Below are 18,032 nucleotides of genomic sequence, written 5' to 3' on the forward strand. Positions count from 1 at the left end.
GGCGGGATTACCCATAATACTCTCTATGACGTTAGGGACCGACGGGGAGAAAATGGTGAAAACGTTCAGGTAGCGTCTGTGTAGAGACTGAGAGAGAGAGAGAAAAAAACACGTCTCTTGTCGACAACTTTTCCTCTGAACTGCAGAAAAAACATTTTTAAAAAAAGAAAGCAAGCATTTATATAGCGCCTTTCATGCCCCGAAGCGCTTTTTGAAACGTACAAGATTCTGAAGGGGCTTGACAGGGTAGATGCAGAGGATGTGTGGGGGTGGGAGTGCGGATAGTTTCAGAATAAGGGGTCATGCATTTAAAACGGAGATAAGGAGGAATTTCTTCTCAGGGGGTCGTGAATGTTTGGAATTCTCGACCCCAGAGAGCTGTGGAGGCTGGGTCATTGAATATATATAAGGTGGAGACTGACAGATTTTTGAACGATAAGGGAGTCAAGGGTTATAGGGAGCAGGCAGGAAAGTGGAGTGGAGCCATGATCTTACTGAATGGCGGAGCAGGCTCCAGGGGCCAAATGGCCTACGCCTGCTCCTATTTATTATGTTTACAGCCAATGAAGGACTTTGTAAGAGTAATGTTGTAATGTGGGAAACGCAGCAGCCAATTTGCGTATAAACAGCAATATGAAAATGACCGGATTATTTTTTTTTGATTGATGGATAACTCGTCTTCGAAATAGTGCCATGGGATCTTTTACGTCCACCTGAGAGAGCAGATGGGGCCTCGGTTTAACGTCTCATTCGAAAGACAGCACCTCCGACCGTGCAGCACTCAGCACGACACTGGAATGGCAGCCTAGATTTTTCTGCTCAAGTTCCTGGAGTGGATTTTGAATCCACTACCTTCTGACTCAGGCAAGTTTGCTACCTGCTGAGCCACAGCTGACACTAAAGCTGTAATAGGTTTTAAGCAAATTGCAGGGGCCTGGAAAGAGTAAACACAGGATTGGCCATTCAGCCCCTTGAGCCTGTTCCGCCATTCAATGAGATCATGGCTGGTCTGTGACTTCACTCCGTATACCTGCCTTTGGCCCCATATCCCTTAATACCTTTGATTAATGGAAAGCTATCCATCTCTGATTTAAAATTAACAATTTATCTTGCATTAATTGCTGTTTGCGGAAGGGAGTTCCAAACTTCTACCCTTTGTGTGTAGAAGTGTTTCCTAATTTCACTCCTGAAAGGTCTGTCTCTAATTTTTAGACCATGCCCTGTAGTCCTAGAATCCCCAACCAGCGGAAATCATTTCTCTCCATCTATCCTATCTGTTCCCCTTCTCAGAATGAACCATAGAATGATTACAGCTCAGAAAAAAGCCATTCAGCCCATCAAGCCTGTGCCGGCTCTTGCAAGAGTGCTTCAGCTAGTCCCACTCCCCCTGCCTTTTCCCCATAATCCTGCAAAAAAAAATTCCTTCAGTTACTTACCCAATTCCCTTTTAAAAGTCACAATTGAATCTTCCTCCACCACCCTCTCGGGCAGCACGTTCCAGATCCTCACCACTCGCGTAAAAAAAGATTTTTCTCGTGTCGCCTTTGGTTCTGCCAAATCTTCTGGTGCTTGACGCTTCCGCCAACAGGAACAGATTTTACTATCAGTCTAAACCCTCACGATTTTGAAATGGCCTCACTCATGTCTTATGGATGGGAGCATCCTTCCTCCAGAGCCGAGTGACCACCTGAGGTGGGGACACTGCTTAAGGCTTGGGAGGTGGTCAGCTGGAGGTGGTGTGTATGTGTGGTTCATGGAGGTTAGAAATAATTGAGAATATTCCCTCTGTGGAATATTAATGGAAAACACAACAGAAAGTCGGATCTGTGAAGAGAGAAACAGTTAACATTTCAGGTCGATGACCATTCATCAGAACTAGAAAAAGTTAGAGTGTTCAGCAAGTGCAGAGGCGGAGAAAGGGGGAGGAAAGAACAAAAAGGAAGGCCTGTAGGGTGGAAGGCAGGAAAGATTAAATGATAAAAGGGATTATAGTACTGTTGTGTTCCTAACACAGATGAGACTGCACACAAGGAGGTTAAAGTAACAGTGACCTCAGTCTTTATTAAGACACTCCAGAGTGAGTAACAGGCCTTAAGGGCCGGCTTATATACAGTGCTCCCAAGGGATGCTGGAATCCCTTGGGACTTCAGGTGAAGCGCTCCCTGGTTGCGGAACATGGGAGTGCATGCTTTACAGATACACAACATCACTTTCCCCCCCCACCGCCTCCGCCCCCCAAAGTCAAAGTGAAAACTATTTACAAGGTGAGCCTTTCTTTCCCTGGTGGACCGCCTCAGTATAAATGTCTGTTCTGGTGTGTTGGCTGTGCCCTCGCTGGGCTGGCGTGTTGTTGGCCCTGCAGGGCTGCTAGGTGAGCCTGGCCTTGCTGGACTGTTGGGCGTGATGGGTTCGATTTCCTGGTCCAGCGTGGTGTCGTTGATCCTTTGGATGTGTGTTGTGGGCTCGAAAAAGGTGGTGTCTGCTGTGGGTTGTTCAGGGCAGTCTGTGAACCGGAGCCTGGTTTGGTCCAGGTGCTTTCTGCAAATTTGTCCATTGTCTAGTTTGACTACAAACACCCTACTCCCTTCTTTAGCTATCACCGTGCCCGCAATCCACTTGGGACCATGTCCATAGTTTAGCACATACACAGGGTCATTCAGATCAATTTCCCGTGACACATTAGTGCGACCATCATTTACATTTTGTTGCTGCCGCTTGCTCTCTACCAGATCATGCAGGTTGGGGTGAACCAGCGAGAGTCTGGTTTTAAGTGTCCTTTTCATGAGTAGCTCAGCCGGGGGCACCCCTGTGAACGAGTGGGGTCTCGTGCGGTAGCTGAGCAGTACTCGGGACAGGCGGGTTTGGAGTGAGCCTTCCATGACTCGTTTGAGGCTCTGTTTGATTGTTTGTACTGCCCGCTCTGCCTGCCCATTGGAGGCTGGTTTAAACGGGGCCGAGGTGACATGTTTGATCCCATTGAGGGTCATGAATTTTTAAAATTCGGCACTGGTTGAACGTGGCCCATTCTCACTGACCAGTATGTCAGGCAGGCCGTGGGTGGCAAATGGCAGGCTTTTAATGGTGGCAGTGGCGGTGCTTTCCGACATTATTTCACATTCAATCCATTTTGAAAAAGCATCCACCACCGTCGGGAACATTTTACCGAGAAACGGGCCCGCACAGTCGACATGGATCCTCGACCATGGTCTGGAGGGCCAATACCACAAACTTAGTGGTGCCTCTCTGGGGGCGTTGCTCAACTGAGAGCACACGCTGCATTGCCGCACACAGGACTCTTAAGTCAGAGTCGATACTGGGCCACCACACGTGGGATCTGGCTATCGCTTTCATCATTACTATATCCGGGTGTGTGCTCTGGAGATCCGAGATGAACGTCTCCCTGCCCTTTTTGGGTAGCACTACGCGGTTACCCCACAACAGGCAGTCTGCCTGAATGGACAGCTCGTCCTTTTGCCGCTGGAAGGGCTTGATTAGCTCTTGCATTTCAACAGGGATGCTGGCCCAGCTCCCATGCAGTACACAGTTTTTTTACTAGGGACAGCAGAGGATCTTGGCTGGTCCAAGTCCTAATTGGGCGGGCCGTGACAGGTGATTTATCATTTTCAAAAGCTTCCATGACCATCAACAAGTTTGCAGGCTGCGCCATTTCCACCGCCATGGTGGGCAATGGTAGCCGACTGAGAGCATCCGCACAGTTCTTGATGCCTGGCCTGTGGCGGGTGGTATAGTTATATGCTGATAGTGCGAGTGTCCACCTTTGTATGTGGGCTGAGGTATTAGTATTAATCCCCTTGTTTTCAGCGAACAGGGATATGAGGGGCTTGTGATCGGTTTCCAGCTTAAATTTGAGGCCAACCAGGTACTGATGCATTTTCTTTACCCCGAACACACACGCTAATGCCTCTTTCTCAATCATGCTGTAGGCCCTCTCAGCCTTAGACAAGCTTCTGGAAGCATAGGCAACAGGTTGCAATTTCCCTGCAACGTTAGCTTGTTGTAATGCCCCCAAATAATAATTTCACGGTGGGGCGGGCAATAATCAAGGGAATAATGGAGGCATGTGAAAAAGGAACGGCAGTAGTCATGGGGGATTTTAACCTACATATCGATTGGTCAAATCAAATCGCACGGGGTAGCCTGGAGGAGGAATTCATAGAATGCATACGGGATTGTTTCTTAGAATAGTATGTTACAGAACCTACAAGGGAGCAAACTATCTTAGATCTGGTCCTGTGTAATGAGACAGGAAAAATAAATGATCTCCTAGTAAAAGATCCTCTCGGAATGAGTGATCACAGTATGGTTGAATTTGTAATACAGATTGAGGGTGAGGAAGTTGTGTCAGAAACGAGCGTACTATGCTTAAACAAAGGGGACTACAGTGGGATGAGGGCAGAGTTGGCTAAAGTAGACTGGAAACACAGACTAAACGGTGGCACAATTGAGGAACAGTGGAGGACTTTTAAGGAGCTCTGTCATAGTGCGCAACAAAAATATATTCCAGTGAAAAAGAAGGGCGGTAAGAGAAGGGATAACCAGCCGTGGATAACCAAGGAAATAAAGGAGAGTATCAAATTAAAGACCAATGTGTATAAGGTGGCCAAGGTTAGTGGGAAACTAGAAGATTGGGAAAATTTAAAACAACAGCAAAGAATGACTAAAAAAGCAATAAAGAAAGGAAGGATAAATTACGAAGGTAAACTTGTGCAAAACATAAAAACAGATAGTAAAAGCTTTTACAGATATATAAAACGGAAAAGAGTGACTAATGTAAATGTTGGTCGCTTAGAAGATGAGAAGGGGGATTTAATAATGGGAAATGTGGAAATGGCTGAGACCTTAAACAATTATTTTGCTTCGGTCTTCACAGTGGAAGACACAAAAACCATGCCAAAAATTGCTGGTCACAGGAATGTGGGAAGGGAGGACCTTGAGACAATCACTATTACTAAGCGGGTAGTGCTGGACAGGCTAATGGGACTCAAGGTAGACAAGTTCCCTGGTCCTGATGAAATGCATCCCAGGGTATTAAAAGAGATGGCGGAAGTTATAGCAGATGCATTCGTTATAATCTACCAGAATTCTCTGGACTCTGGGGAGGTACCAGCGGATTGGAAAGCAGCTAATGTAACGCCTCTGTTTAAAAAAGGGGGCAGACAAAAGGCAGGTAACTATAGGCCGATTAGTTTAACATCTGTAGTGGGGAAAATACTTGAAACTATCATTAAGGAAGAAATAGCGGGACATCTAGATAGGAATAGTGCAATCAAGCAGACGCAGCATGGATTCATGAAGGGGAAATCATGTTTAACTAATTTACTGGAATTCTTTGAGGATATAACGAGCATGGTGGATAGAGGTGTACCGATGGATGTGGTGTATTTAGATTTCCAAAAGGCATTCGATAAGGTGCCACAGAAAAGGTTACTGCAGAAGATAGAGGTACGCGGAGTCAGAGGAAATGTATTAGCATGGATAGAGAATTGGCTGGCGAACAGAAAGCAGAGAGTCGGGATCAATGGGTCCTTTTCGGGTTGGAAATCGGTGGTTAGTGTTGTGCCACAGGGATCGGTGCTGGGACCACAACTGTTTACAATATACATAGATGACCTGGAAGAGGGGACAGAGTGTAGTGTAACAAAATTTGCAGATGGCACAAAGATTAGTGGGAAAGCGGGTTGTGTAGAGGACACAGAGAGGCTGCAAAGAGATTTGGATAGGTTAAGCGAATGGGCTAAGGTTTGGCAGATGGAATACAATGTCGGAAAGTGTGAGGTCATCCACCTTGGGGGGAAAAAAAACAGTAAAAGAGAATATTATTTGAATGGGGAGAAATTACAACATGCTGAGGTGCAGAGGGACCTGGGGATCCTTGTGCATGAATCCCAAAAAGTTAGTTTGCAGGAGCAGCAGATAATCAGGAAGGCGAATGGAATGTTGGCCTTCATTGCGAGAGGGATGGAGTACAAAAGCAGGGAGGTCCTGCTGCAACTGTATAGGGTATTGGTGAGGCCGCACCTGGAGTACTGCATGCAGTTTTAGTCACCTTACTTAAGGAAGGATATACTGGCTTTGGAGGGGGTACAGAGACGATTAATTAGGCTGATTCCGGAGATGAGGGGGTTACCTTATGATGATAGATTGAGTAGACTGGGTCTTTACTCGTTGGAGTTCAAAAGGATGAGGGGTGATCTTATAGAAACATTTAAAATAATGAAAATGATAGACAAGATAGAGGCAGAGAGGTTGTTTCCACTGGTAGGGGAGACTAGAACTAGGGGGCACAGCCTCAAAATACGGGGGAGCCAATTTAAAACCGAGTTGAGAAGGAATTTCTTCTCCCAGAGAATCTGTGGAATTCTCTGCCCAAGGAAGCAGTTGAGGCTCACTCATTGAATATATTCAAGTCACAGATAGATAGATTTTTAACCAATAAGGGAATTAAGGGTTACGGGGAGCGGGCGGATAAGTGGAGCTGAGCCCACGGCCAGATCAGCCATGATCTTGTTGAATGGCGGAGCAGACTCGAGGGGCTAGATGGCCTACTCCTGTTCCTAATTCTTATGTTCTTATGTAATACACACCCGACTCTAAACGACGACGCATCACATGCTAGCACGAGTCTTTTACACGGGTTATACAATACAAGCAGCTTGTTGGAGCATAAAATGTTTCTGGCTTTCTCAAAAGCAATTACTTATTTATTTTGCCCTTACCCAGTTCTCACCTTTACGCAATGACACATGTAGGGGCTCTAAGAGGGTGCTTAACCCCGGTAGGAAGTTACCAAAATAGTTGAGTCCCAGGAACAACCGCAGCTCCGTGATGTTCTGTGGCACGTTCCTGATCGCCTCTGTCTTGGCATTTGTGGGCCGAATCCCGTCCACCGCGATCTTTCTACCCAAAAACTCCACTTCTGTTGCCATGAAGACGCATTTCGACCTCTTCAGCCGCAGCCCTACGCAATCCAGTCACTGGAGGACCTCTTCCAGGTTTTGTAGGTGCTCGGCGGTGTCCCAACCCGTGACCAATATATCGTCCTGAAAAACCACCGTGCGTGGTACCAACTTGAGTAGGCTCTCCATGTTTCTCTGGAAGATCGCTGCAGCCGATCGAATTCCAAACGGGCATCTGTTGTAGATGAACAGTCCCTTGTGCGTGTTGATGCAGGTAAGGCCCTGCGTCATGTAGGCTGAAGTCAGGTCGCGCTTGGTGAATGTCATGCCTCCTACCTGCGTCGCAAATAGGTCATCTGCCTTAGGTAGCGGGTATTGGTCCTGTAGCGAGAAACAATTAATAGTTACTTTATAATCGCCGCAAATCCTGACCGTGCCATCACTTTTGAACATTGGAACAATTGGGCTGGCCCACTCGCTGAATTCCACTGGGGAGATGATGCCCTCGCATTGCAGCCTATCCAGCTCGATTTCCACTCTCTCCCTCATCATGTGAGGTACCGCTCGCGCCTTGTGGTGAATGGGTCGTGCCTCTGGGACCAAGTGGATCCGCACCTTCGCCCCGGAAAAGTTTCCAATGCCTGGCTCAAAAAGGAAGGAAATTTGTTAAGAACCTGGGTACATGAGGCCTCATCGACATGTGACAGCGCTCGGATGTCATCCCAGTTCCAGCGGATTTTGCCCAGCCAGCTCCTTCCAAGCAGTGTGGGGCCATCGCCCGGGGCAATCCAGAGTGACAGTTCGTGCACCGTGCCCTCGTAGGTGACCTTGACCATGGTGCTGCCCAGGACAGTGATAAGCTCTTTGGTGTACGTTCTCAGTTTCGTGTGGATGGGGCTCAGGGCTGGTCTGAGTGCCTTGTTGCACCACAGTCTCTCAAACATCTTTTTACTCATGATGGATTGGCTAGTGCCAGTGTCCAGTTCCATGGCTACGGGTAAGCCATTCAATTTTACGTTTGGCATTATAGGTGGACATTTCATCTCAAATGTGTGCATCCTGTGTACTTCAGCATCTGCCTCCTCTCTCTAAGGCTCGATTGCTTTGATCCACCATGGACCGATCTTCCTCTGCCACGTGGTGGCTCGTCTGCAAGCTTGTTGGAGGTGCCCCATTGTTCCACAGCTCTTGCAAACATACCCTTTGAAGCGGCATGAATAGGCTGAATGGAAGCCTCCACAACGCCAACGAGGTGTGAATTGACTTGCATTCATCCTTTGTTGCGGACTCTGAGTCATCTGGGTCACCTGAGGCCTGCTGGCAGTTACAGACTCGTGGTTTCTGCCCTGTACATTTCTGCTCGCAAACACAGTTCCAGTTAATTTATGAACATTGCTAGCACTTGTGTGCTGAGAGATTTGTTTGGTGTTATCACTGGTGGACATAAACGCCTGTGCTATCGCAATGGCCTTACTGAGGGTCGGTGTCTCTACAGTCAAAAGTTTTCATAGGATGGTCTCGTGGCCAATGCCGAGTACAAAAAAGTCTCTGAGCATTTGCTCCAGGTAGCCATCAAACTCACATTGTCCTGCAAGTCGCCTTAGCTCGGCGACGTAGCTCGCCACTTCCTGACCTTCAGATCGCTGGTACGTATAGAACCGATACCTCGCCATCAGCACGCTCTCCCTCTGGTTAAGATGCTCCCGAACCAGTGTACACAGCTCCTCATACGACTTATCTGTGGGTTTCACTGGAGCCAGAAGATTCTTCATGAGGCTTTAGGTCAGTGCCCCGCAGACCGTGAGGAGGACCGCTCTCCTTTTTATAGCGCTTCCTTCTCCGTCCAGCTCGTTGGCTACAAAGTACTGGTCTGACCGTTCGGCATAGGCTTCCCAGGCCTCACCCTCCGAGAACTTCTCCAGGGTGCCCACAGTTTGCTGCATCTTTGCGTTGGATTCGTGTACTCGTCGCCAGTTGTTGTGTTCCTAACACAGATGAGACTGCACACAGGGAGGTTAAAGTAACAGTGACCTCAATCTTTATTAAGACACTCCAGAGTGAGTAACAAGCCTTAGGGGCCGGCTTATATACAGTGCTCCCAAGGGATGCTGGGATCCCTTGGGACTTCAGGGGATGCGCTCCCTGGTGGCGGAACATGGGAGTGCATGCTTTACAGATACACAACAAGTACAAGGCAAAAAGAGATGGTAATGGAACAAGTAAAGAAGAGTCTAGAAGAGGTGTAAATGGGAATGGCAGAATCATCAACAGCTGCCATGTGAAAAAGGATGTACTGCAAAATTGGCCACCATGCTCCACCCTTTGTCTATGATTGGTCCCCTTGGAGGATAAGCCACACCCTGAAGTTTCACAGGAATGTGTAAGTAGAACTGCCCATCCCAAAGTCTCGCTGACTTTGTAAATTGTAACTTGATCCACTTTGACTTCCTGAAGTGACAGAGGACAAAGCTCCTGAGAAGACAGCAAGGGCCAGCCAAAGTACCTTAATATATTTATAAAACATCTTTGGATTTTCCTTGCCAAGAATTTTTCATGCTCTCTCTTTGCTTTCCTAATATCCTATTTAATTTCATCCCTGGACTTTCTATACTCCTCTAGCGATTCTGTAGTATTTAGCCCTCAGTATCTGTCATAAGCCTCTCTTTGTTGCTTTATCCTATCCTGTATGTCGCTTGACATCCAGGGGGCTCTAGATTTGTTAGTCCCTCCCTTTTTTTTTCCAAGGGCACATATTTGGCCTGAATCCGACAGATCCCTTCCTGGAATGCCTCCCAGTGCTCTGACACTGTTTTACCTTCAAGTAGCTGTTTCCAGTCCACTATGGCCAAATCACTTCTCTTAGCAAAGTTGGCTTTTCCCCAATTTAGAACTTTTATTCCTGGTCTATCCTTGTCCTTTTCCATAACTACCTTAAATCTGTCTGAATTATGGTCTCTAGCACCTAATGCTCTCCCACTGATACTCCTCCTGTACTGTAATCATTCTATTTACTCCTTGTAGTGAGTTCCATATTCTAACCACTGCCTGGGTAAACTGTTTCTCCTGAATTCCCTATTGGATTTATTAGTAACTATCTTATAAATATGGTGACTAGTTTTAGTCCCCTTCCACGTGCTTACAGCCTCTCTAAAACATTTAATAATTTAATCTTCTGAAAACACCTGGCACTCTCAAGGAAGAGAAGTGGGAGGAGGAGGAGGAGGGGAAGGAGATGGGATGGTAGGAGGATATGGGAAGGGTAGGAGGATGGGGGAGAAGGTGGTGTGAGGAAGATAGGGGTGGGGATGGTGTGAGAAAGGTGGAGGTGGGGTGGGGGTGTGTGAGAAAGGTGGAGGTGGGGTGTGAGAAAGGTGGAGGTGGGGGTGTGTGAGAAAGGGTGGGGTGGGGGCGGTGTGAGGATGGTAGAGGTGGGGTGGGAGGGGAGGAGATAGGAGAAGGTGGTGGGAGATGGGAGGGGTAGGAGGAGAATGTGAAGGGGAGAGGGTAGGTGGTGGGAGGAAGGAGGAGTAGGATGTGGGAGGGGTAGGTGGTGGGAGGAAGGAGGAGCAGGATGTGGGAGGGGTAGGTGGTGGGAGGAAGGAAGAGGTGGGGATTGTCCACTGCCCACAATTCCGTTCATCAGGGAACAGACTCGCTGTCTTGCGCAGTCGAGATTGTGCTCTCGTGTCGCCGACAGCTCAACAGCAAGTATAAGGTAAGAGCCCGAACCAGGCGTCGCTTGCAGATCGTCCTGCGTCTCAATGCGTGATTTAACCCAACGTCCCGCCCACATTCGCAGCAGCAGCAGCAGCAGTAGCAGGAAAGGAGAAGTGTTGGCCAGACAGGAGTGAAAGTGGCGAAGATCGAATTCAGCCCTGGACGGTTACCAATAAGCTAAATCATCCAATGTCTCCTAAAACTATAAAGGATCTACATTTATTTCAGGGGGGATCCTGGTGATGTTTTAATGTCCAGCTCGCAGTTCTTCTAACTGTGGAGAGTAAGTTTGGGCAACTTTGGGTCAGCAAGTTAAAAAAATTACAACATTCTGAGAGTGACCAACGCTCTATTAATCAGTAACAGTTGCTTTAGAAATAGGTTATCACTGACCTCCATTGGAGATCTGTGCCCAGTTACTTTGTAACTACTGTATCCCCTAATCTCCTGCGACCTTGTCCCAGTGTTAAATAATAAATTAAATAAGATTCTTGGAAACATCTGATCTTTTTGTTTTAACCGTTTTTTGGCGATTTAAAATGTGGTCTTGAAAAAACTGAAGGGAAGGAGTGAAGGAAGATGGCTAAAGAGCTCACCCCACCACAATTTTCTACCCACCCCTTCTAGAGGTGATTGGGGTATCAGGTGCTGACAGCAGCTCTTCAGTGCCTTTTCTCAGTTACCCCCAAAAGTTGGTGACGCTAGTGTGATAGATTTGTGTTCATCATCACAGGCAGTCCCTCGAAATTGGGAAAGACTTGCTTCCACTCAAAGTGAGTTCTCAGGTGACCGATAGGAGGGACCGCCTATGATGATGATGTACCGCCCAATACGGGAATTACAGACTCTGTCACAGGTGTAGTCCATTTGGCCCCTCGAGCTTGCTCCGCCATTTAATAAGATCATGGCTGATCTGATCATGGACTCAGCTCCATTTCCCTGCCCGCTCCTTATAACCCTTTATTCTCTTATCGGTTAAAAATCTGTCTATCTCCACCTTAAATTTATTTAATGACCCAGCCTCCACAGCTCTCTGGGGCAGAGAATTACATAGATTTATAACCCTCAGAGAAAAAATTCCTCCTACACTTAATTTTAAATGGGCGTCCCCTTATTCTCAGACTATGCCCTCTAGTTCTAGTTTCCCCTATGAGTGGAAATATCCTCACTGCATCCACCTTGTCGAGCCCCCTCATTATCATATATGTTTCAATAAGATCACCTCTCATTCTTCTGAACTCCAATGAGTACAGGCCCAACCTACTCAACCCATCTTCACAAGTCAACCCCCACATCTCCGGAATCGACCTTGTGAACCTTCTCTGAACTGCCTCCAATGCAAGTATATCCTTTCTTAAGGACGGAGATCAAAGCTACGCAGTATTCTAGGTGTGGCCTCACCAATACCCTGTACAGTTGTAGCAGGACTTCTTTGCTTTTATGCTCCATCCCCCTTGCAATAAAGGCCAACATTCCATTTGCCTTCCTGATTACTTGCTGTACCTGCATACTAACTTTTTGTGTTTCATACACAAGGACACCCAGGTCCCTCTATACTCCAGCACTTTGCAATTTTTCTCAATTTAAAAAATAATTTGCTTTTCTATTCTTTCTGCCAAAATGGATAACCTCACATTTTCCCACATTACACTCCATCTGCCAACTTTTTGCCCACTCACTTAGCCTGTCTGTATCCCTTTGCAGATTTTTTGTGTCCTCCTCACAATTTGCTTTCCCACTCATCTTTGTATCATCAGCAAACTTGGCTACATTACACTCGGTCCCTTCATCCAAGTCATTAATGTAGATTGTAAATAGTTGAGGCCCCAGCACCGATCCCTGTGACATCCCAGGAAAATAACCTATTTATCCCGAGTCTCTGTTTTCTGTTAGTTATCCAATCCTCTATCCATGCTAATATGCGCGGACACAATGGGCCGAAATGGCCTCCTTCTGCGCTGTAAATTTCTATGTTTCTATTATGCCGAACCCCGTGAACTTTTATCTTGTGCAGTAACCTTTTTATGTGGCACCTTATCGAATGCCTTCTGGAAATCTAAATACACCACATCCACTGGTTACCCATTATCCACCCTGCTCGTTACATCCTCAAAGAATTCCAACAAATTTGTCTAACATGATTTCCCTTTCATAAAATGATGCTGACTCTGCTTGATCGAACTATGCTGTTCCAAAGGTCCTGCTACTGCTTCCTTAACAATGGAATCCAGCACTTTCCCAACTACAGATATTAGGCTAACCAGTCTATAGTTTCATGCTTTCCGTCTGCCTCCTTTTTTAAATAGGGGTGTTACATTTGCTGTTTACCAATCTGCTGGGACATCCTCAGAATCCAAGGAATTTTGGTAAATTACAACCAATGTATCCACCATCTCTGCAACCACTTTTAAGATCCTAGGATGCAAGCTATCAGGTCCAGGGGGACTTGTCCACCTTTAGTCCCATTATTTTGCCGAGTACTACTTCTTTAGTGATAGTGATTGTATTATGTTCCTCCCTCCCTACAGCCCCTTGATTATCCACTATTGGGATGTTTTTAATGTCTTCTACCGTGAAGACTGATGAAAATATTTGTTCAAAGTCTCTGCCATTTCCCTGTTCCCCATTATTAATTGCCCCGTCTCATCCTCTAAGGGACCTAAATTTACTTTAGCCACTCTTTTCCTTTTTATATTCCTGTAGAAACTCTTACTAATTTTATATTTCATGCTAGTTTACTTTCATAATCTATCTTCCCTTTCCTTTATAATTTTTTTAGTCATTCTTTGTTGACTTTTAAAATTTTCTTAATCTTCTGGCCTTCCACTAGTTTTGGCCACTTTGTATGCCCTTGTTTTTAATTGGATACTGTCCTTTATTTCTTTAGTTAGCCACGGATGGCTATCCCTTCTCTTACAATCCTTCCTTCTCATTGGAATATATTTTTGTTGAGAGTTATGAAATATCTCCTTAAATGTCTGCCACTGTTCATCAACTGTCCCACACTTTAATCTGTTTTCCCAGTTCACTTTAGCCAACTCTGCCTTCATACCTTTGTAGTCTCTCTTATTTAAGCTTAGGACACTGGTTTGAGATCCAACTTTTTCACCTTCCAACTGAATTTGAAATCCAACCATGTTGTGGTCACTCATTCCTAGAGGATCTTTTACTCGGTGATCGTTTATTAATCCTGTCTCATTACACAGGACCAGATCTAAGAGAGCCTGCTCCCTGGTTGGTTCCGCAATGTACTGTTGAAGGAAACGATCCCGGATGCACTCGACGAACTCTTCCTCAAGGCTACCCTGGCCAATTTGATTTGTCGAATCAATATGAAGGTTAAAATCGCCCATGATTATAGCCGTTCCTTTTTTACAAGCCTCCATTGTTTCTTGATTTATACTTCGTCCAACAGTGTAGCTACTTTTCGGGGGCCTATAGACTATGCCCACTAGTGACCTTTTCCCCTATTATTCCTTATCTCCACCCAAACTGATTCAACATCTTGCTCTTTTAAGCCAATATCGTTTCTCACTATTGCACTGATCTCATCCTTTACTAACAGAGCTATCCCACCTCCTTTTCCTTTTTGTCTGCCCTTCCGAATTGTCAAATAATTCTGAATATTTAGTTCCCAGTCTTGGTCACCTTGCAGCCAGGTCTCTTGTAATGGCTATCAGATAATACCCATATGTAGCTATTTGTCATCAACTCATCTATTTTGTTACGAATGCTTCGTGCATTCAGATAAAGAGCTTTTAAATTAGTTTTTTTTACCATTTTTTTCCTACTTTGACCCCACTTTCTGATACACTTATGTTTATACATTCTGTCCCTTCCTGTCATGCTCTGGATATCATTTCCCCCAGTGCTACCCTGCTCTATTGTTCTCCTTGTTCTTTGACTTTTTAAATTTCCGCTCACCTGACCGCTCTGCTCCTTATAAAATGCTCTGAAATATGTTACAAGAGGAGCTCTCTATAAATGCAAGTCATTGTGGTATTATGCTAGGGAGATAATGAGCAGTAAGTTCACAGTGTGTGGTATGCAAGCTGCTAGAAGAGACCAGCGTTGCGGGGAGTTCGAGGTGCGTCGAGGAGGCGGAGCGGGATGTCGGTGAGGCCTACAAGAGGCCAGCGTCGAGCGGGGAGGTCGAGGAGGCGGAGCGGGACGTCAGTGAGGCCTACAAGAGGCCAGTGTCGAGCGGGGAGTTCAAGGTGCGTCGAGTAGGCGGAGCGGGATGTTGGTGAGGCCTACAAGAGGCCAGTGTCGAGCGGGGAGTTCAAGGTGCGGCGAGGAGGCAGAGCAGGACGTCGGTGAGGCCTACCGGTGCAGTTGCAGCGGGGAGGCAAAAAAGGAGAAAGAAATCAAAAGGTGACATCACAGCCAAAGGGGTAAGTGATTGGCTGGTGAATGGTAAGTAGTTTTTCTTTTTCTTTTCTTTATCAGTAAGTAGCCTTTAGCATTTTTGTTGCCAATTTAAGTTTATCTAAGGGTTAAGTCATGGCAGGACATCTCGGACACGTGTTATGCTCCTTCTGTACTGTGGGAAGTCAGGGACGCTTCCGGTGTCCCTGACGACTACGTGTGAGGGACGTGCATCCGCCTGCAGCTCCTGACGGAGCGCATTGCGGCACTGGAGCTGCGGGTGGATGAACTCTGGAGCATCCACGATGCTGAGAATGATGTGAATAGCATGTTCAGTGAGTTGGTCTTACCGCAGGTAAAGGTTACACAGTCAGATAGGGAATGGATGACCAACAGGAAGAGCAGTGCAAGGAAGGTAGTGCAGTCATCACCCTGCAAACCAGATACACCGCTTTGGCTACTGTTGAGGGGGATGACTCTTCAGGGGAGGACAGCAGCAGCCAAGTTCATGGCACCGTGGGTGGCTCTGCTGCACAGGAGGGCAGGAAAAAGAGTGGGAGAGCTATAGTGATAGGGGATTCAATTGTAAGGGGAATAGATAGACGTTTCTGCGACCGCAACCGAGACTCCAGGATTGTATGTTGCCTCCCTGGTGCAAGGGTCAAGGATGTCTCGGAGCGGGTGCAGGACATTCTGAAAAGGGAGGGTGAACAGCCAGTTGTCGTGGTGCATATAGGTACCAACGATATAGGTAAAAAACGGGATGAGATCCTACAAGACGAATTTAGGGAGCTTGGAGCTAAATTAAAAAGTAGGACCTCAAAAGTGGTAATCTCAGGATTGCTACCAGTGCCACATGCTCGTCAGAGTAGGAATCGCAGGATAGCTCAGATGAATACTTGAGGAGTGGTGCACAAGGGAGGGATTCAAATTCCTGGGACATTGGAACCGGTTCGAGGGGAGGTGGGACCAGTACAAACCGGACGGTCTGCACCTGGGCAAGACCAGAACCAATGTCCTAGGGGGAGTGTTTGCTAGTGCTGTTGGGGAGGAGTTAAACTAATATGACAGGGGGATGGGAACCTATGCAGGGAGACAGAGGGAAGTAGAATGGGGGCAGAAGCAAAAGATAGAAAGAAGAAAAGTAAGAGTGGAGGGCAGCGAAACCTAAGGCAAAAAGAAAAAAGGGCCACATTACACCAGAATTCTAAAAGGGCAAAGTGTGTTAGAAAGACAAGCCTGAAGGCACTGTGCCTCAATGCAAGGAGTATTCGGAATAAAGTGGATGAATTAACTGCGCAGATAGCAGTTAACGGGTATGATGTAATTGGCATCACGGAGACATGGCTCCAGGGTGACCAAGTCTGGGAACTCAACATCCAGGGGTATTCATTATTTAGGAAGGATAGATAGAAAGGAAGAGGAGGCGGGGTAAAGATGAAATTAATGCAATAGTAAGAAAGGACATTAGCTTGGATGATGTGGAGCTACGGAATACCAAGTGGCAGAAAACGCTAGTGGGAGTTGTGTACAGACCACCAAACAGTAGTAGTAAGGTTGGGGACAGCATCAAACAAGAAATTACGGATGCATGCAATAAAGGTACAGCAGTTATCATAGGTGGTTTTAATCTACATATTGATTAGGCTAACCAAACTGGTAGCAATGCGGTGGAGGAGGATTTCCTGGAGTGTATTAGGGATGGTTTTCTAGACCAATATGTCGAGGAGCCAACTAGAGGGCTGGCCATCCTAGACTGGGTGATGTGTAATGAGAAAGGACTAATTAGTAATCTTGTTGTGCGAAGCCCCTTGGGAAGAATGACCATAACATGGTAGAATTATTTATTAAGTTGGAGAGTGACAGAGTTAATTCAGAAACTAGGGTCCTGAACTTAAGGAAAGGTAACTTCGATGGTTTGAGGTGTGAATTGGCTAGAATAGACTGGCAAATGATACTTAAAGGGTTGACGGTGGATAGGCAATGGCAAACATTTAAAAATCACATGGATGAACTTCAGCAATTGTACATCCCGGTCTGGAGTAAAAATAAAACGGGGAAGGTGGCTCAGCCGTGGCTAACAAGGGAAATTAAGGATAGTGTTAAATCCAAGGAAGAGGCATATAAATTGGCCAGAAAAAGCAACAAACCTGAGGACTGGGAGAAATTTAGAATTCAGCAGAGGAGGACAAAGGGTTTAATTAAGAGGGGGAAAATAGAGTACAAGAAGAAGCTTGCCGGGAACATAAAAACTGACTGCAAAAGCTTCTATAGATATGTGAAGAGAAAAAGATTAGTGAAGACAAACGTAGGTCCCTTGCAGTCAGATTCAGGTGAATTTATAATGGGGAACAAAGAAATGGCAGACCAATTGAACAAATACTTTGGTTCTGTCTTCACGAAGGAAGACACAAATAACCTTCTGGAAGCACTAGGGACCGAGTGTCTAGTGAGAAGGAGGAACTGAAGGAGATCCTTATTAGGTGGGAAATTGTGTTAGGGAAATTGATGGGATTGAAGGCCGATAAATCCCCAGGGCCTGATAGTCTGCATCCCAGAGTACTTCAGGATGTGGCCCTAGAAATAGTGGATGCATTGGTGATCATTTTCCAACAGTCTATCGACTCTGGATCAGTTCCTATGGACTGGAGGGTAGCTAATGTAACACCACTTTTTAAAAAGGGAGGGAGAGAGAAAGCGGATAATTGTAGACTGGTTAGCCTGACATCAGTAGTGGGGAAAATGTTGGAATCAATTATTAAAGATGAAATAGCAGCGCATTTGGAAAGCAGTGACAGGATCGGTCCAAGTCAGCATGGATTTATGAAGGGGAAATCATGCTTGACAAATCTTCTGGAATATTTTGAGGATGTAACCACTAGAGTGGCAAGGGAGAACCAGTGGATGTGGTGTATTTGGACTTTCAAAAGGCTTTTGACAAGGTCCCACACAAGAGATTGGTATGCAAAATCAAAGCACATGGTATTGGTGGTAATATACTAACGTGGATAGAGAACTGGTTGGCAGACA

General features: G+C 46.2%; 1 protein-coding gene across 4 annotated transcripts in view; it reads left to right on the forward strand.

The window, feature by feature from the left end:
* glyctk (glycerate kinase) overlaps nt 1–18,032 on the forward strand; it is a 51,590-nt gene that overhangs the window by 847 nt on the left and 32,711 nt on the right. For 2 of the 4 annotated variants that reach the window (XM_070895565.1, XM_070895562.1), the window contains exon 1: nt 10,561–10,632. The exons of 1 other annotated variant lie outside the window; for it this stretch is intronic. The gene's annotated coding sequence lies outside the window, so the exon portion shown is untranslated. Of the gene's footprint in view, nt 1–40; nt 70–10,560; nt 10,633–18,032 lie in introns of those variants that run through there. One more of the 4 variants, XM_070895564.1, reaches the window with a different exon arrangement.

This window comes from Pristiophorus japonicus, chromosome 12, assembly GCF_044704955.1.
Source record: "Pristiophorus japonicus isolate sPriJap1 chromosome 12, sPriJap1.hap1, whole genome shotgun sequence".
In the NCBI taxonomy this organism is placed as follows: Eukaryota; Metazoa; Chordata; class Chondrichthyes; family Pristiophoridae; genus Pristiophorus; species Pristiophorus japonicus.